Genomic DNA, 20,914 nt, shown 5'->3' on the forward strand with positions numbered 1-20,914 from the left:
ATAAGGAGCCTCATTTGCATGGACGCTCGGGATTGGCCGGCGCTGGGCAGGCCCGGCCGACGTCCTCTGGCGGCGCGCGCCCCGCTCGGCGTTGCCTGGAGTCCGGGAGGTGAAAGGGGACAGAAAGCTGCGGGCCCTGGGTCCTAGCCCGAACCCCATGTGCGTGCGTGAGATGAGGGCCCGCAAATCCTGCACTGAAGCGGGGTAGCCCGGCCCTGCCGGCTGGTACGCGCCGGCTCAGTCTGGTCGCGGGAGCGGGAGGCTTCCATGGATCCTGCCTCTAAATGCAGATTTTTGTAGCCTGCGGGAGGCGTATTCATTCCCGGGGCTTGGGTTCTGTGTGCAGGTTTGTGAAGAAGCGGAGTGTGACCGCATGTACTTATGTTTGGTGCAAACGTTCCCGAGAGCAGCCCAGTTTCCCTGGACGGCTCTCCCAAGTCTCCTGGAGTTACTTGGTGACACTCAGGTTTTGTGTGCGGTTTACAAGTTGAGAGACAAGGATATATGAATGAAGGCGGGGGTGGGGACGAACAAGGCTCAAGTGCTATTCAAATAAACAGAGTGTCGGGGGAAACGGTCAAAGAGCTAAGGAAAATACGCCCGGGCGGACGCGAGCGGGAGTTGCACCCGTGCAGATGAGAGGTTGCTGACAGATCGTGGCAGGCTGAGTGCTAGAGCTGCCCTGCCTTGTCCCGGGAGCCCCCTCCTGTCCCCAGTACCCCTACCCCCCGCCCAGTTCCCGAAACCCGGGGGAGCCAGCAGAGGAGCTGCTGGGAGGCAGCGGGGGAGTCGCGGAAACTTTGCCCAAGGCGCGCGGTCGCCGCGGTGCTGGCCGCGGGCTGATGATGGCCGGGAGACGGCTGCAGCTCCGCTAAACAGCTGAAACTCTAGGCGGCTTTTTAACTACGCCGGGCAGCTCGCAGTGCCTATTAAAACTCCTCCTGGCTGGGTGTTATTTTCTTGCTTCTCCTTTTGTATTCTGATCTGCGCATAGATCTGCTACTGAAATCTAGAACACCAGCGCGAAAACAGATTTGAAGACAATGAATGCAAATCTGTGCTCAAAGACCATCTGCCGTGGAGGAGACAAATCAGCTGTTCCGCAGTTCGAGCGACTGTGCCCGAGCCTCCCGGCCTCATTACCGAGAGGGCCTTGGCGAAAGCCTGGATTTCATTGAGGAGACTTTCCCCCCCACTTAGGACTCAAATTTGAGTGTGAATTGACTCCCGACCAGATCCCATAGGTGGGTAGGTGAGCGCTCACAAATGAACTGCGAGAGTTTGCCGCTAGAGGACACAGCGCCTTGCAACTCGTTTGCCTGGGCAGACAGGAAGCTCGCACTTTCAGAAATGCCGCTCTCCTGAGAAAGGGACGGATCCGCGCCTCCACTCTACCCCTGGGGCACACCGCGACCTGACTGCGGGGGACGGATAGCGCTCAGAAAGCTCATGTCTTTACTGCGGAGATTCTCTTGAAAACCGATGGGGAGGAGGAGAGGGTTCCCTGACCCTCTTTACACAAACCCGGATCCTGGGATTGGGGAGGTTGATGGTGGGGGTAGAGGGCGTAGAGACCGTGAAGTCCCCGCCTCTGGGTTGTGTAGACTGTGGCACCCCGACTCCAGGGCTCTGGATTGGCCTTATTGGACAAGAGGGGCAGAGGGAGCCATAAGGGCAACCGGGCATAAGAATATGGAACGGGACTGTTGTAAAAGCCAAGTAAGATAGTTGTCCAAAGAAGGAAGAAGGAGGGTGGGAGAAAAATTGGTAGGATGAAACTTACTACCTTGTTTCAGCTAGGCAATTCTCTATTGTATGCAGATTTTACCGGTAATTTCAGTCCCTGCAAAAACTAACCGCCCGGAGCCTTCTACCCCGGCCCCACTCTCTTTGTAAATCTCTCTGAACCTCAAGTAACCACCTACCCCCATCCTCATCCTCGGGCTGTGCCCGGCGGAGCCAATGGGCTCCTTGGCGGAGAGTGTTGAACAGCCCGTGAACCCCTCAAGACGTGTCGAAGAGCCCGGCGATTTTTGTTTTTCAGGGGGCCTCTGACCTGCAGCATCTCGTACCAGGAGAGGTACGGGGCGCAGCCCCGAGGGGCCGCGAGGCAGCCGTGGGCCCGGGCCTGGCCCGGACCGTCTTCCCCTCGGGCCCGTGTTGGCTGGGGTTAAAGGGCAGACCCGGGGTCGAGGACACTGGCTCTCCTCTCCCGCAACAGCTGCTACCCAAACTTATGCCCCTCAGGAAGCGAATGAATGGGTTCTTTCTCCCGGGTCCCTGCTGCCCGCCCCAGACCAGACCCACCGCACCCCACCTCCCAGAGAGGAGTTCAGAGGCCGTGGTGCTCTGCCGGGTGGCAGTTTAAAACACCGTGGCCCATTAACTATGACCTGGGTGTAGCGGGGAGCCGCACTGCTCCTCGCGGGCTCGACTACCGCACTGGGCGATCGGGGCGAACGGCCGCCAAGATGCCGCGGGCCCTGTGGGCTTCGAGCCGCGGACGCCGAAGTTCCCTCCAGGCTGGGACGGAGTTCCCTGGCTAGCGCCGGGAGGGGGGTAGAGGGAGTCAGGAATGGGGGAGCAGCCTTGGGCCCCGCAAGGCGGCGCTTCGGCCTTGGCAGAGCAGGGAGCGTCTCTACCCCCCGAGTTGGGTTTAATTAGCTTCGTGTGGGTATTCGGGAGGGGTGGGCGCACAGTCGGCCACGCGCGCCTTGGAGGAACGCGGTTTAGTGACGGAGTGAGCGGCGGTGGCTGCGCCTGGAGAGTCTCGCGCCTGGAGAGTCTCTCGCCTCTCTCTCGCCTCCGGCGACCCCCGAACAAACCTTTTCGAACACGCCACACAAAACCCGCCCTGAGCCGCACGGGGGCCCGATAGGCGCAGCTGCGGCCCGGGGAAAGCCCGGCCCGGCGGGGGTGAGGCGCCCGCGCGCGCCTCCCGGGCTCTGGCCCGCCAGCTTCGTTCCGCCCCTGGCCGGGGTCGAGAAAATCCGAGATGAACATTATTAAAATGCTTCCTGACCATCTAGTTACATAAAACCGAGGCGGGGGTGGTGTTATTCCGTCTTTTACCCTGTCCCCTCCTTTGTTCGCTCTTCCCAATGAACCCCCGGGTATTTTCCCCCGTTCATGTTTCACATCTGCATCTCGGTGCGCTATGTTCAATTTCCTCCCGATTGGCTGTAAGGCCCATTTCCCCAGTCTCTCGGTCCAGTCTCCTGGGCGCCGCGTCTCTCCTCCGGGTCAGAGGTTCGAGCTTTTTCTTAGAAAATTGCTCTTTGGGCCTAGTTCTCGTCCAGCACGGCCCTGAGGTGAAATCGGAGGTGTGAGAACGCTTCCCTCCCACAGCCCGACCTCCACCCCCAGCCCCAGCCACACACGCGGCGCCTGGGTCTAAGCAACCCGACGGACAGAGCCTGACTAGTACTCAGGGAATGAGATCCACAGGGACAGTCGGTCTGGGTTTGATAAATGAAATAAGTAGCAGTCTCTTCGGACGTGAATTTTCAAATTTGTTTGTTTTAGTTGGCACCTTTGATTTTTATTTGTCCGAGTAGAAATAGTTTTGTCACCATCTCAGAACCCTGACGAATATTTAGCTCAGTGCTTCGTGAAACAATTTTTTTAAATATCCAACTCTCCTCCCTCCCACTTCAAATTTCAACTTTACATCAGTGAAATATCCAAATCCACTAACTCCATTCCAAATGTCTTACTGAAATTGGACTTGAATGCTCCATAAATGAGAATTTCCGGGGACGGTGGAGGGGGGGCGGAGAAACTACGGTATTCACAAATGTACTACAAATATTTCACGAGGACTCCACCATCCATACCGAACAGAGCCCTTTTAGGACAATTTAGTAAGAATTTAGATCCTCTTCCTGATTTGCTTTTACATACTGAAGGGGATTTGACATACTGAAGAGCTACAGAAATACGGAGGCGTCGAAAAACACTTTCTAGACCCACGATGTGCCACCCAGGCCGGTCAAAATGGACTGAGGGAGCCAGAGTTGGTTCTATCCTAACAACCGACAACTCCAGAAAATCTCTTCCTCCTCTCTCTCCTCTTTTTCTTCCTCTTCTTTTCTCTCCCACTCCCTCTCCCCCCTCAGAAATATCCACCCCTCCCATTTCCTTGTTCCGGGAATACCGAGCGAGCGAGGGAGCCGAGGCAGAGATGCGGGAAGGTCAAGAGAACAAATGTTTGGAGCGGCGGCCGCGTTTGGGCGTTTGGAGCGTGGACATCGCAGCAGAGCCCGCGGTGTGTGTGTGTGTGTGTGTGTGTGTGTGTTGGGGGACAGGTGATCCGTAGGGAGAGCAGTGTTGGTGCGGCCTCCCCGCGCACCTGGGGACCTGATTTCCTGGGTGCGTTGGGCGGCGTGCTCGTCAAGCCCCGGGTTTGGGCTGTGCTGGGGTAAACCGGCCGGTGGCAGTCCCTTCCAGGAAGCTGCACACCAAGGCGGTGGCATCTCCGTCACCGCGGTGTTAAGGCACAGCGATCCAGGGGCGAATTGACCCTCACTAAGAGGCCCAATCGAGCAAGTGTCCACGCAGAATAGGGCTGAGAGGAAGGCACAAACGAACGGAGGCAGGACGTTTACCCAACACTGCCTGGGATCCAGGCAGTGCCACGCACTTTCTCACCCTTAAACTTGACAGCCACACTTGAACTGGGACCTATTTGCCCCCATTTTACAGTTGAATGAAATGAGGATGGGAGATGACAAGTAGCATCTCAGTTGATAAGTAGGGAACAAAGACCCCTGCCGGTGTCCCACTTCCAAGGCAACACAATAGCGAGCAATTTAAGGCCTTTAAACAGAAAAAGTTCAATGTGACTCCTCCCCGCCGTTTTTCGGTTTCTCAGCTCAGTTGAGGGGAAGATAACTGACGAGCTCCTCCGAAGTGCCCCCCTCTTTTCCTAGTGGCCCCCGCCCGGCCAGCCGTCAAGGGAAAGCCCTCGAGACCCGCCAGCTCCCTCCCCGCTCGCTGCGGAGGTGTGAACGATGTGTTGATTATTCGCATTTTTGCCGAGCGTACACTCCGCCGCGGCCGGCGGCGCCACATTTCGCACGTACACGCACGTACACGCGCGCTCCGCGGCCCCGCGCTCTGAGCGCAGGGGCATCGTGCCCCCCACCCCAAGGACACCCTCCTTGGCTAGGGGAGGGGTGACAATAGGGTCCCACCCTCCCTTGCACAGGTTGCCTCTCCCTCCAAGCCCCAGAAACACAGTCTTGGCTTCCAGATCCAACTTTCTTCTCCATAATACACTTGCCTTCCCAACTCCCCCTCCTGGATTATGTGGGGGGAGGCGGGAGTGGGTACAGCTACAGATATGGCACCAGCTAGAATATCATTCCATTGGGCACCTGGCTACCTCCTCCTCCAGCACACAGACTCCACCGTCACCTCGACGCACACCACACACCTTGGCGACAAGAGGGAAAATCGGGAAAAGGCACTTGAGTAAAAGGCATGCTTTCACGTTGTCCTTAACGGTGTAAACTGGACTTCTAGCTCTGGGATCTCCTCAAACACGGCCCAAGGCCTAGAAATTCCATTTCTGGCTGATGGGAACCCACCTCCGCACCTCCAGGGAGCCGGACAAGCTTTTCAGGGTGGGAGGGTCCAGGGTCAGGAAACCTCAGAACCGACTGGGAAAACAGCTAGCTCGCCGGGCTGTGTGGCTCCGTCCCACACTCGAAGGGGCGACAGAAATTCCACTTACTCTGGCTTCTCGGAGGAGACCAGGCAGGGGTCGCGGTGCTTGAGGTGTCCCGCACGGGAACAGTCTCGAGGGCCCGGAAGCGCTTCGAGCAGTATTTTGGGCAATGCCGGTCGCGCCCTACAGGGGGCGCTGGACTAAAGGCCGTAAAACACTCACAACTGCCGCACTTTCTGCAGCTCTGACGCGGGGCAAGTTGGAGCGCACCCGTGGTTCCTAAAGGGCGAGGCAGCGTGAAGGAGAAACCCTTCCGGCTTTGGTGTCCTCAGACCCAGGTTAGAGCCACTCATTTACTGATGAGGTCTTGGGCATTTGATCTGACTTGTCGGAGCCTCAGTTTCCTAATGGGTAAAATGGGGGTGTTATTCCTTTGAGCCACAGTTTCCTGATTGGTAAAATGGGGATATTTATTCCCCCAGAGCTTCACTTGCCTTATGGATAAGAAGACAGCTTCGGTGAAAATATCCGGCACGTAGTAGGTGTACAATAAACGCCGGTTTCCCTTCACCATCTGCTTCTGTAAAATGAGCAGGATGATGTTGGCTTATTGTACGTCACTAGGTCCTGTGAGTCCACTTTGGGGACCCAGCCTGTGAGCTCCTTGAGCAAGAATTCTGACTTGCTTGTCTTAGCTCCTTGGCCTGCAAGGGCTGGTTCCCTAAGTGTGAGCTCAGTATATTTTTTTTTTTTAACATGGAATTTCTCTAGGCAAGTGCTTTGGAACCTATTTGGTGCCCACAGAGGGCATGGAAGGCACCCGATGGAGGTGCTTTCCCGGGGAGGGTCTGGGACTTCCTAAGAGTCTGCGATGGGGGCCCAGCGCTGCCTTTTCCCGCCGCAGTGGACTGATCGCACCCAGAATGCGAGCGCGGTTGGCTCTGGGGCCGCTGCAGGTGGGCAGGCGTGCTGGGATCGCGGAAACCCCCAGAGAATTGAAGAAACTCGCGAGGCGTTCTGGAAAGGTCCTCCCGTTGATGCGGCAAACACCAGTTGATTGGTGGGTCACAGGGGAACCGGGAGCTCCTCCCCGCGCTGCGCCCTCCACGGGGCACGCGGCTCTCCAGGCACTGCGTGCGATCTCCGTGTCCGCAGAGCTGAACTCCCGGAGCAGCGCTTTCCAGAATCGGCGTTCAGCAAAGCTGGGCAGGGAAACCAAGGGGCGAAAGAAACCAGACGCAGTGAGCCTGGAGGTGGCAGAAAAGGAGGCTGGGGGCCCGGGGGAAGAGAGAGGTTCCAAAATTTTATATTCCATAGGACTAAAGCCTCCTAGAAGCTCCTTTTTAATTGCAACTTTTAGGCAAAAGCACTGCATGTTCAGTGCAGAAAAATATGTATGGAAACAAACAAAACAACAACAGAAGACATAACCACCCCTAATGACACTAACAAAAGACGGTTGTTAATATTTGAGTGGGTTTTCTCTCAACCCTTCTTGCTTATTTCTATATGCTGATTTGTAACTTTTCTGTTCACTTAACATAGCATATTTTTCCATACCACTGAATATTTTCCTACAGTAACGTTTAATATTGGCATTCTATTTCATTATCCAGAAAAGAGACATTATAAATTGTTTAACCAATTGCTATTGTTGAATATGTAAGTTATTTCTAATTTTTCACCACTATAAATAACACTGTGATGAACATCTTTGTACTTGTTGCTTTTCACATACTATAATTCCTTCCTTGAGATAAAGTCTTAGAAGTAAACTTGCAAAATCAAGGGCTATGCATTTTTCTTAAGCCTTGTTACAGATTGATAAATTGTCCTCTGGAAAGACAATATTTACTCTCTCCCTGCCCCCACCCTCAATTTTCCTCAATCTTGGCAGTTATTTTCTTGTTTTAAAATTTTGTCAATTTGTTGGATTGGAAATGTCTTTTGATATTTAAAAAAATTTTTTAATTAGTTAATTAATTTATTTTTGGCTGTGTTGGGTCTTCGTTGCTGCACGCGGGCTTTCTCTAGTTGCGGCGAGCAGGGCCTACTCTTCACTGAGGTGTGCACGATTCTCATTGCGGTGACTTCTCTTGTTGCAGAGCACAGGCTCTAGGCACACAGGCTTCAGTAGTTGTGACGTGTGAGCTCAGTAGTTTTGGCTTGCAGGCTCTAGAGCTCAGCCTTAATAGTTGTGGCGCCTGGGCTTAGTTGCTCCGCAGCATGTGGGATCTTCCCAGACCAGCGCTTGAACTGTTGTCCACTGCATTGGCAGGCTGATTCGTAACCACTGCGCCACCAGGGAGGGCCTGATATTTTTATTTGAAATTTATTTGTAGTTTATGAATTTCCAGTAAGGAGAAATTGTTTTTCATTCTTCTTCTTCTTTTTTTTTGGCCATTGTACATTTTGGGGGAGTTGCAAGTTCTTATTTTATTAGGATATTACATTTTAAGTTATCATATATGTTACAAATATTTCCCCAATCTTTGTTTGCCCTTCATTTTATTTATGGTAATTTTTTGGTGGCAGATATAGATGTATTTAAAATTTTTTAATCTCTAAGTAACAAAATAACAGTGGTTTAGATGATAAAGACACTTAATTATCTGACATAACAAGAAGTCTGGGGGTAGATGGCCCCAAGTTAGGGGTACCACTCACTAATACCATTAACTACCTGGTTCTTTTGCTCTTCATCCCTTTGTCCTTTGCATGCTGAGTTTTTTGTTTTTTTACATCTTGATTGGATTATAATTGCTTTACAATGTTGTGTTAGTTTCTGCCATACAACAAAGTGAATCCACTGTAGGTATACCTATATCCCCTCCCTCCTGAGCCTCCCTCTCACCCTCCCCTTCCCACCCCTCTAGGTGGTCACAAAGCACTGAGCTGATCTCCCTGTGTTATACAGCAGCTTCCCACTAGCTATCTATTTTACACATGGTAGTGTATATATGTCAACGCTACTCTCTCAATTTGTCCCACCCTCCCCATCCCCCTCTGTGTCCACAAGGCCATTCTCTACATCTGCATCTCTATTCCTGCCCTGCCTCTAGGTTCATCAGTGTCTCATGGTGGTGAGATTGTTGATGTAGCTGCAGACACCATAGCACAAATTCAAGGCAGGAAGCAAGAGGAACAGAGGTACCAGAAGATTCTGTCCCTTTGTATAACTAAGTAAAAGCTTTTCCTGAAACATCCCTTATGTCTCCTTTGCTATAATTAAGTTAATGGATATCCATAGTCAGATAGGTAGCTGAGAAAGCAAGTACCCACTTTTCCATCCCCTATGTGATAGGCCTCAGAGCTGGGGATTGAAAATGGCAGTGGGATTAGGCAATCAATAGAGCCCACCATAAAAAAGTGTCTTTAAATCATATGTAGTTAAATCCACCCATCTTTTCCATTGTAACATCCTCCTTTTGTGTCATTCTCAGGTAATCCTTCCCCATTCTAAAATAACTTAAATATTAACATATTTTCTTATGATTTCTTTCTCCATTAAAATTTTTTCCCTCACTAAGTAGATTTGTTTGTTGTGGTCTTGGTTCCACTTTCAACAGTTAGCACCAAAGTCTTAGAAGACTAATTTAAATAGAAGGTTAGTTATAGATACATTTAAATATTTAATTCACTCATTATTTTATTCAAAACATCTTTGCTATTTATGTATCAACTACATGCCATCTGGAATTTATTTTGGATATGTTATGAGGTGGAAATCAAAATTCTGTCACCAAATTGTTAGCTGTACCAATAGCACTTATTACATAATCTATCATTTCCCCTAAAATGTGAAATGTCACTATATTTTTTAATAAACATTGAGATTTTTAAACTGAAACTGGAAATGTATGATATATTTAGAAACTAGGAAAATCACATGCTCCTCAGTTTATTGTTTTCCTTTACGTCCTACAGTGCAACTTTATAGTATTCTTCATATAGGTCTAGGAAAAAAATTGTTCAAATTATTCCTAGGTAATCTTTGAATACAAATATTTATATATTTGTAATTCCTAACTGATTAGTGTTGAAATCTAAGGAAGTTGTTTATTTATTATGCAATCAGTCATCTTACTTACTCCTTATAAGTTGTTTAGTTTTTTAACTGATTCAGTAGACTTTCCAAATAGACAATTATATCACCTATTCATGGTCTCTTTCCTTCTGGTAAATATACCTGATTTATTTTACTTGTCTTGTTGCATTGGCTAGGTCCTCAAATACAATGGCAAATGGTAGAAGTATTGGAGAGAAACCTTGTCTTGTACCTGACTATTACAGGTATTTTTGTAATATGTCATTATTAAATTAAGTATTGTGTCAGATATTATAAAATAAGTCTTTCTTTTAGGTTACTAAGAGTTTCAATCACAAATATATGTTGAACTATATCAAATACCTTTTTAGCACTTTGTAGGACTATCATAAAGCTTTTCTCTTCTTTTTATTATTGTGACTACTTATATTAATACATTTACTAATGTTGGCTTGTCCTTGTATTTCTATAATAAACCCAACAGGGTCAATCATTTATTCATTCATTACAAATTTATCAAACACTCGCCTTGCTGGAGACACCATGGTAAGGAATGCCAAGTCCACACCCTTGTGGAATTTATATTCCAATAGGGAAGATAGCAGTTGATCTGCAATTTTTTTCCTTGTTAATTTTATCTTTAAAATTGTGTGTGATGTATTTGATTGCTTGACACCCATCATTTATTCCCACTTCCTATGCCTTCCTGTCCTGGAGGTTAACTGCTTTGGGGTTCTGTGAGACATTCTTAAGGCCCTGCTTAGAGTCTGCCTCTCCAAATCTTCCAGTGATTTTGCAAGCTCCAAAATGTCCTGTATTAAGTCCCCTTCTGCTTATGATGTTTGGAACAGTTTAAAGTTCTTGCAGGTCAGGTTTTGTAAAACCCAGCTATGTAAAAATAATCTCTGTTCTTTCTTATGTTCAGTATTAGTTTAAATAGCATAGAATCTATATATTTCTAAACTAACAGTACTTGCCCATAAGGCATGGAGCTTTTGATAAGTTACATAATTTATTTGATGGTTATTAATTTATTCAAGTTTCTATCTCTCAGTTAATATATTTGAGTAATTTTAATTTTCATAGAAAATAAAAAATCATTTGTATTTTAAAATGTATAACCATAGAGCTGTACCTAGTTTTCTGATAATTTTCATTTTCTATATCTGAAATAATTTTTTTTCTCATTTCCACTTGCATATCTGAATTTTGTATTCTGGTTTGTTTTTATTCCTCATGACTATCCCAGCTTACGTCAACAGCACACCAAAAACTTGGTATTATCTGATTTTCTAATTTTGGCCAATCTGATGGACATAAAGTTACATCTCACTGTTGTTTTAATATGCATTTCTTTGATTGCTGGTGGTGGTGAGCATCTCCTCAGATACCTTTCAACCATCTGGGCCCCCTCCAGTTGCTCATTTTCCCACTGGGTTCTCAGCCTTGGTGATTGTTGTTGCTAATACTTCTTGCTGCTGCTACTGTTAGTGTTGATGATTTACAGGAGTACCTTGTTTGTTGAGATGTTAATCCATCATCAGTTTTAGATGTTACAAATGTTATCTCGGAATCTGTCATTTGTCCTTATTGTCACTATTGTCCTTTTTTGAATAGAAATGCTTCATTTTTATAGAGTCAAATCTATCCATTTTGTGCTTTGGGGTCTTATTTAAGGTCTTTCTGTACCTTGAGATCACAAAGAAATACCACTACACTTTTGATTAGAGTTTTAGCTTTCCTATTCATGTGTTTTAATCTCTCTTTTTAAAAAAAAATAAAACATGTATTATATACATAATAGTTTGTTCTCCATACCTTTTTGTATGTAAACATAATAGTTTACTTTAAAATAATGAGCTTATAATATACATATTGTTTTGCTCTGTGCCTTTAACAAATCTTTTATTATTGCACAATGTTTTTTTGTATGCATTATCTTTTTTTTTTAATAGATCTTTATTGGAGTATGATTGCTTCACAATACTGTGTTAGTTTCTGTTGTACACCAAAGTGAATCAGCCATATGCATACATATGTCCCCATATCCCCTCCCTTTTGAGCCTCCCTCCCATTCTCCCTATCCCATCCCTCTAGGTCATCGCAAAGCAACAAGCTGATCTCCCTGTGCTATGCTGCTGCTTCCCACTAGCTAACTGTTTTACATTCAGTAGTGTATATATGTCGATGCTACTCTCACTTCACCCCAGCTTCCCCCTCCCACCCTGTGTCCTCAAGTCCATTCTCTATGCCTACATCTTTATTCCTGCCCTGCCACTAGGTTCATCAGTACCTTTTTTTCTTTTTAGATTCCATATACATGCGTTAGTATATGATATTTGTTTTTCTCTTTCTGACTTACTTCACTCTGTCTGGCAATCTCTAGGTCCATCCACCTCACTACAGATAAGTCAATTTCATTTCTTTTTATGGCTGAGTAAGATTCCATTGTATATATATGTCACACCTTCTTTATCCATTCATCTGTCAATGGACATTTAGGTTGGTTCCAAGTCTTGGCTATTGTAAATAATGCTGCCATGAACAATGTGGTACATGTCTCTTTTTGAATTATGCTTTTCTCAGGTTATATGCCCAGTAGTGGGATTGCTGGGTCATATGGTAGTTCTATTTTTAGTTTTTTAAGGAACCTCCATACTGTTCTCCATAGTGGCTGTATCAATTTACGTTCCCACCAACAGTGCAAGAGGGTTCCCTTTTCTCCACACCCTCTCCAGCATTTGTTGTTTGTAGATTTTCTGATGATGCCCATTCTAACTGGTGTGAGGTGATATCTCATTGTAGTTTTGATTGGAATTTCTCTAATAATGAGTGATGTTGAGCACCTTTTCATGTGCCTCTTGGCCATCTGTATGTCTTCCTTGGTTAAATGTCTATTTAGGTCTTCGCCCATTTTTTAACTGGATCGTTTGTTTTTTGTTTATATTGAGCTCCAAGAGCTGTTTGTATATTTTGGAGATTAATCCTTTCTCTGTTGTTTCATTTGCAAATATTTTCTCCCATTCTGAAGGCTGTCTTTGTGCCTTATTTATGGTTTCCTTTGCTGTGCAAAAGCTTTTAAGTCCCATTTGTTTATTTTTGTTTTTATGTCCATTACTCTAGGTGGTGGGTCAAAAAAGATCTTGCTGTGGTTTATGTCTAAGAGTGTTTTTCCTATGTTTTCCTCTAAGAGTTTTATAGTGTCTGGTTTTACATTTAGGTCTTTAATCCATTTGGAGTTTATTTTGTGTATGGTGTTAAGTAGTGTTCTAATTTCATTCTTTTACATGTAGCTGTCCAGTTTTCCCAGCACCACTTATTGAAGAGGCTGTCTTTTCTCCATTGTATGTTCTTTCATCCTTTGTTGTAAATTAGTGACCATATGTGCCTGGGTTTATCTCTAGACATTCTCTCCTGTACCATTGATCTATATTTATGTTTTTGTGCCAGTACCATATTGTCTTGATTACTGTAGCTTTGTGGTGTAGTTTAAAGTTGGAGAGCATGATTCCTCCAACTCCGTTTTTCTTTCTCAAGATTGCTGTGGCTATTCGGGGTCTTTTGTGTTTCCATACAAATTGTAAAAATTTTTGTTCTAATTCTGTGAAGAATGCCATTGGTACTTTGATAGGGATTGCATTGAATCTGTAGATTGCTTTGGGGTAGTCATTTTCACAATATTGATTCTTCCAATCCGAGAACATGATATATTTCTCCATCTGTTTATGTCATCTTTGATTTCTTTCATCAGTGTTTTATAGTTTTCTGAGTACAAGTATTTTGCCTCCTTAGGCAGGTTTATTCCTAGGTATCTTATTCTTTTTGTTGCAATGGTAAATGGGGTTGTTTCCTTAATTTCTCTTTCTGATAGTTTGTTGTTGCTAGAGACTTCTGTGCATTAATGCCAGAGACTTCTGTGCATTAATTTTGTATCCTGTAAACTTACCAAATTCATTGATTAGTTCTAGTAGTTTTCTGGCATCTTTAGGATTTTCTATGTATAGTATCATGTCATCTTCAAACAGTGACAGTTTTACTTCTTCTTTTCCAATTTGTATTTCTTTTTCTTCTCTGATTGCTGTGGCTAGGATTTCCAAAACTATGTTGAATAAGAGTGGTGAGAGTAGACATCCTTGTCTTGTTCCTGATCTTAGTGGAAATGCTTTCAGTTTTTCACCATTGAGTATGATGTTTGCTGTAGGTTTGTCATATATGACCTTTATTATGTTGAGGTAGGTTCCCTCTATGCCCATTTTCTGGAGAGTTTTTATCATAAATGGGTGTTGAATTTTGTCAAAAGCTTTTTCTGCATCTATTGAAATGATCATATGATTTTTATTTCTTAATTGGTTAATGTGGTGTATCACATTGATTGATTTGCATATATTGAAGAATTCTTGCATCCCTGGGATAGATCCTACTTGATCATGGTGTATGATCCTTTTAATGTGTTGTTGGATTCTGTTTGCTAGTATTTTGTTGAGGATTTTTGCATCTTTGTTAATCAGTGATATTGGTCTATAATTTTCTTTTTTTGTGATATCTTTTTCTAGTTTTGGTATCAGGGTGATGGTCACTTCATAGAATGAATTTGGGAGTGTTTCTCCCTCTGCAATTTTTTGGAAGAGTTTGAGAAAGATCGATGTTGGCTATTCTCTAAATGTTTGATAGAATTCGCCTGTGAAGCCGTCTTGTCCTGGACTTCCGTTTATTGGAAGATTTTTAAGTATAGTTTCAATTTCATTACTTGTGATAGGTCTGTTTATATTTTCTAATTCTTCCTGGTTCAGTCTTGGAAAATTGTACCTTTCCGAGAATTTGTTCATTTCTTTGTGGTTGTCCATTTTATTGGCGTAGAGTTGTTTGTAGTAGTCTCTTTTAATCATTTGTATTTCTGCGGTGTCAGTTGTGATTTCTCCTTTTTCATTTCTAATTTTATTGATTTGCATCCTTTGCCTTTTTTTCTTGATGAGTGTGGCTAAGGGTTTATCAATTTTGTTCATCTTCTCAAAGAACCAGCTTTTAGTTTTATTGATCTTTGCTATTGTTTTCTTCATTTCTATTTCATTTATATCTGCTCTGATCTTTATGATTTCTTTCCTTCTACGGACTTCAGGTTTTCTTTGTTCTTCTTTCTCTAGTTGTTTTAAGTGTAGGGTTAGATTGTTTATTTGAGATTTTTCTTGTTTTGTGAGGTGAGATTGAATTGCTATAAACTTCCCTCTAGAACTGTTTTTGCTGCATCCCATAGGTTTTGGGTTGTCGTGTTTTCGTTGTCATTTGTTTCAATGTATTTTTTTATTTCTTCTTTGATTTCTTCAGTGATCTCTTGGTTATTTCGTAGCACACTGTTTAGCCTCGATGTATTTGTGTTTTTTACAGTTTTTTTTCCCTGTAATTGATTTCCAATCTCATAGCGATGTGGTCAGAAAAGATGTTTGATACGACTTAAATTTTCCGAGGCTTGGTTTGTGACCCAAGATGTGATCTATCCTGGAGATTGTTCCATGTGCACTTGAGAAGAAAATATATTCTGCCACTTTTGGGTGGAATGTCCTATAAATATCAATTAAATCTATCTGGTCTATTGTGTCATTTAAAGCTTGTGTTTCCTTATAAATTTTCTGTTTGGATGATCTGTCCATTGGTGCAAGTGGGGTGTTAAAATCCCCTACTCTTATTGTGTTACTGTTGATATCTCCTTTCATTGGTCATTAGCAATTTGCCTTATGTATTGAGGTGCTCCTATGTTGCATGCATAAACATTTATAATTGTTATATCTTCTTCTTGTATTGATCCCTTGATCATTATGTAGTGTCCCTCCTTATCTCTTGTAATAGTCTTTATTTTAAAGTCTGTTTTATCTGATATGAATATTGCTACTCCAGCTTCTTTTGAATCCCATTTTCATGGAATATCTTTTTCCATCCCTTCACTTTCAGTCTGTATGTGTCCCTAGGTCTGAAGTGGGTCTCTTGTAGACAGCATATATATGGGTCTTGTTTTTGTATCCATTCAGCCAGTCTGCGTCTTTTGGTTGGGGCATTTAATCCATTTACATTCAAAGTTATTATCAATATGTATGTTCCTACTACCATTTTCTTAATTGTTTTGGGTTTGTTTTTGTGGGTCTTTTTCTTCTCTTGTGTTTCCCGCCTAGAGAAGTTTCTTTAGCATTTGTTGTAAAGCTGGTTTGATGGTGCTGAATTCTCTTAGCTTTTGCTTGTCTGAAAAGCTTTTGATTTCTCCATCAAATCTGAATGAGATCCTTGCTGAGTAGAGTAATCTTGGTTGCAGGTTTTTCTCTTTCATCACTTTAAGTATATCCTGCCACTCCCTTCTTGTCTGCAGAGTTTCTGATGAAAAATCAGCTGATAACCTTATGATGATTCCTTTGTATGCTATTTTTTGTTTTTCCCTTGCTGCTTTTAATATTTTTTCTTTGAATTTAATTTTTGTTAGTTTGATTAATATGTGTCTTGGTGTGTTTTTCCTAGGGTTTATCCTGTATGGGACTCTGTGCTTCCTGGATTTGGGTGACTATTTCCTTTCCCATGTTAGAGAAGTTTTTGACTATAATCTCTTCAAATATTTTCTCAGACCCTTTCTTTTTTCTTCTTCTTCTGGGACCCATATAATTCAAATGTTGGTGCATTTAGTGTTGTTCCAGAGGTCTCTGAGATTGTCTTCAATTCTTTTCATTCTTTTTTCTTTATTCTGCTCCTCAGCAGTTATTTCCACCATTTTGTCTTCCAGCTCACTTATTCGTTCTTCTGCCTCAGTTATTCTGTTATTGATTCCTTCTAGTGTATTTTTCATTTCAGTTATTGTGTTGTTCATCTCTGTTTGTTTGTTCTTTAGTTCTTCTAGATCTTTGTTAAACATTTCTTGTATTTTCTCAGTCCGTGCCTCCATTCTATAATCTCTCTTGAGTTTAACTTGCAATGTGGTCTAGATTTTGTTTTCTCCCTTAAGTGAGCCACAAAAATGTGATGGTTACATTGTAACATGGTAAGAAAGAAAATTGTCCCAAATTAGGTTTGGGACAGAACTTCTTTTATGAATGTGATGTAATTACAATTCCTTCTGGGAAATAATTAGCATTCTTGAGCAACTTTTGGATAGCCTTTACTGAGATCATGAGCACCCTCTGAGAAGTTGTGCATCTTGAGAGGAATCTGATAATATTAACTGGCACCGCTGTATTATACCACTGTCCATTTTCTATCAGTTTTCCTGCCAACAGAAAAGTCTTTGAAGTGACTAGCTCAGGACACTATCCCCTCGTGGCAAATTTGGTATACAACTTTGACATGGACTTGTAATAATTTTTTCCAGAAAAGTTGCTTTAACGACAGTTGGTACAGTGTTCACTTTGGCAGCACATATACTAAAATTGCAATGATACAGAGAAAATTAGCATGGCCCCTGCACAAGGAGAACAGTTGATACAGTCTTCAGCTCTTCATTTAGATACATTTCCCAGTTGACCAAAGTATTTCTTTGAGTAATTTTTCTGGAAATTATATGTGAATATTATCATTTTTACAGTGATATCACTGCCTCTATTACAGTTCTGTTTGATAATAATCCCCAAGGGTTGTTTAGAATCATTTCACACAATGTTGACATTAAGTGTTAGCTTCCAGTACATTCTCTACTCTCATTGTGGATGACAGTCATTTAAAAGTGTCATTTTTCCAGTGATTCTACACTGGTTCATCAGATTTCTCGCTCTCTCTTCTTTCCCTCTCTCTTTAACTACAAATTCTCTTTAAATGTCTAAAGACTTTACATAGCCAGTGATTGCTCTTCTGACAAAGGGGTGTCAAGTTAAGGATCCTAGGCAAGCTGCTTCACATTTCTGAGCTTCAGTTTTCCCATCTGTAAGATGTCATAATGATACATTTCAGCTATTTTTGTTACGCTTTCAGATAACAGGAGTCGAGATGGTGTCTTGTATGGACTTTGTTCAGCTCCTCCAGGACTCAGTGAAGAAAGAAGAGAAACTCTTAGAACAATTGTACATTTTACTTTTCTCAATTTAAGCTCCAGTGGTCTATGGAGAATAGGAAGGCAGCTATAGCTGGAGGCCACTGTACTAAAGAACCTCATTCTTATGTCTGAGAGTTTTGTTTTCATGTTTGTTATGACGAACCATGTTAACTGGGGCAGCGACCTTTAATTTAGGGGCCCCTCTGCCCTCCTGAGGTGCCCACACCATGTTTAGGATACAGCCCCAAACAGATGACTGTTATGAGTGCTGAAGAGGTCCCCTCCCCTGAGAATTTTGCTATGCCCAGTGCATGGTTCTGGGGCACAGATAGAATTGGGAGGTCCCCCATGTCACCTCCAGTCCCTGCTGCTCTGATTTAGGGCACACTGGTGGGGTGACTTCCACTGGTCCCCAGGTAATTTTTCATCTGAAGAAAATGAGTGAAAGGAATGCATAGGAAACACCTGTCGCCGCAGACCCTTCCCTCAATCCAGTCTCACCTGTAATATGTCTTGGAGAAATCCCTTGAAGTTTATAATGTGAGAATGACACCTTTCTCTGGTTTCCAGCTATAATGTGTCTTTTTATTACAATATTCTTTTGGCAATTTCAATAGGAATTTGGAGGCTGGGCTCAGAGGACTGGAATCTCTTACTCATGTCTGTATTCCCAGCACCTAGTAAAATATAAGTGTAAAGAATATGTGTATGATGAAGAAGAGATGAATTCAGTGAATTCTGATCATATAACGTACAGTCTAAATCAGGACCCTTTTGAGAATTAAAGGGGACACTGACCAGATGAGTCACCAGATTACCAGGAGTAAAATAAGACTCTTCCCAGCAAACAGGGATATACGGTCACTCTACGCATAGCAGAAATGGGGAAGAAAGAGGAGAAAGAAAGAGGAAAAAGAGAAGGGTGGAAGAATGAGAGAGAAAATAATGTGCTGGGAAACCAACTTTGAGATGGAGACTGGGATGTAGGAAAGTGATTGAAGAATGCTCTTGTCAACAGTGAATGAGGTGGAGTGAGAGAACTAAGATTGGGCAGAGGGAGAAGTTAACCTTGATGAGCCACAGGGAACTTTGAAGCTGAGATGGCCCTTCAGAGATATCCCAGATCAAGGCAAGGAACCTGTGCCTTTTTACTCCAGCATCATCTGGTTAAGGGATATATGCTAACCATGGGAAGGTGGTATGACCTTGGGAGAGGCAGCTTTCTCGCATAAAGGTCAATTCCCTCCCAGGGATGTAGCTGTGGATCTTCACCAGCCAACAGGCCCAATTGCTAGGGTGTGCTAGGGCCTAAAGCAGGGTCTGGATAGCTCACCACGGTGGCCACTGCTGTCTACCCCTGGTGCTACTCAGTCGCCTCCTTCAGAGAGTAAGTTCACCCCCATCTGGGAAGTTCAGAGGGGATTCAGTCAAACAAGCTGCAGCTGGACCCACAGCCACAGCTGATACTCATCATCTTCCTCTACTACCCAATTCTAGATTCCCCTTGCTCTCAAATAGCACTTCCAGCTGGTCAGGGTGACTTAGACCCTCATCCATGAGAAGTTTGAGTCTCCAGTGACCATACCTCTCTCAGGCTGTGGCTGTTGGATGTTTCCGTTTGCCATCAGAATTGGGTACCAAGAGATTCCCCCATTGTATCACTTGTGAGCCAAACACATCCCTCCGTGCTCCCCTTGTGTAACAGCAACCCCCCTTCTCCCAGTGATCAGGGTCAATTACCGCAGGCAGGATGGTGACCCCTTTATTCGGCTGCTGGTCTCTTAGCACAAGGAGCCCCAAGTGGCCAAGCAATAGCCACAGCTTAAAGTTTAAAGTTCTGTGGTGAAAATATTCCCCTTCTGGAGACCAGGACCTCTAGGCACTTACAGTGTCAAGGAAAAGAAGCCTAAGTTCCCTAAGTGGGTCACCGAGAATGAAGAAAACGAGGCTACTTCTACTTCCCTACCATGTTTCTCAGCCTTCTGTGTTCTGTCTGTTGGGAACACAGTACCACATAATAGCATCCGTTAAGGGAGTATGCTAAATCCTGGAAAATGGTACCCCATCTTCGTAAGATATCATCTGGAAGCTGGCACATCAATTATTCTATCAGAGCAGCTGTTTCTGGGTGGTGAAATATATGATTGGGCCAATTGGTCCCCTGCTCATGTGCCCACTGCGCCCCCTCCCTCGTTAGAAAGTGGGTCCCCCGGTCTGATGGGTTGTTTCGCAGGATCCCACGTTGGTGGAGCAACACTGTGTAAACAGAGTTGTGTGGGCTCCAGCACTGCAAGCAGGAAAGGCAAACCCACGTCCCAATTATGTGTCCATCTTAGTCAAGATGAATCACAGGGCACTTTACACCAAGTGGTAGGTGTCTATCCAGAGGCTCAGCATTGGTCTATTGCTGGCAGGCTGGACATTGGGCAGTGACAGTGGTCAGTCTTTGTGAGTGGACCCTCATGCAGTTGGGCCCCTGCATTTCTGCCACCATGGCTGTGCTGTTCGTGTGCTCCTTGTCCCAGCATTGTAGTGTCAGGGCTTGGCTGATGACAACTGACTGAGTCATTGTTTGCTTGGTTGTTAAGTACCTCTTTCCTGGTAGATGCTGTCTGATGTGTGTTAGCATGTAACAGAGATCTTCATTCTTCATTCCCACTCCAATGGGTCCAACGACCCAGGACAGAGCTCCGTACATTACCAGGCTCCCTTATGCCCTCTCTCTAACAGGGTGGGGGCATGATGACACTTTGGGTGCCCAGGTATCAATGTCAACTTGGAATATGTGTCCAACAGTCCTCCCTAATGTCTGAATTGTCACCTTGCCCCAGGGAACAAATACTGAAATAAATGGCCCTAGATCCATTTGGAGAAGGACATTGGCAATGATTACAGACTTGCCACGGTGTTGTAGGGCCCATTCTTCTGAGTTCCCTTCCTCTACTTCATTCAGTGGGTTCCAGGTCTGAAAACTGCTCAGGTCTGGAAACGGGACATGGGATCATGACCTTTATCCAGATGGCTGCCCTCAACCTCCTGACCACCCTTCCTTGCTTCCTATTTATTCTACAGACTGAGTGATACCCCTGTTGGCTGCTCATCTGTCTTGGCCCTCTGGTTGCCAGTTGAGGGATTTGGGGGCTGAGCAAGAAAAAGTTATGACCGCAAGGGGACAGTAGCTCACAACGAGCTTGCTTTG

General features: G+C 44.5%; 1 non-coding gene across 1 annotated transcript; it reads left to right on the plus strand.

Moving 5' to 3' along the window:
- Nucleotides 1-17,086: 17,086 nt before the first annotated feature.
- LOC112415016 (U6 spliceosomal RNA) lies at nt 17,087-17,193 on the plus strand. Its single transcript, XR_003006257.1, has one exon. It is a non-coding gene; the product is annotated as a U6 spliceosomal RNA (small nuclear RNA).
- Nucleotides 17,194-20,914: the final 3,721 nt, after the last annotated feature.

This window comes from Neophocaena asiaeorientalis, unplaced genomic scaffold, assembly GCF_003031525.2.
Source record: "Neophocaena asiaeorientalis asiaeorientalis breed wild unplaced genomic scaffold, Neophocaena_asiaeorientalis_V1.1 scaffold523, whole genome shotgun sequence".
NCBI lineage: Eukaryota > Metazoa > Chordata > Mammalia > Artiodactyla > Phocoenidae > Neophocaena > Neophocaena asiaeorientalis.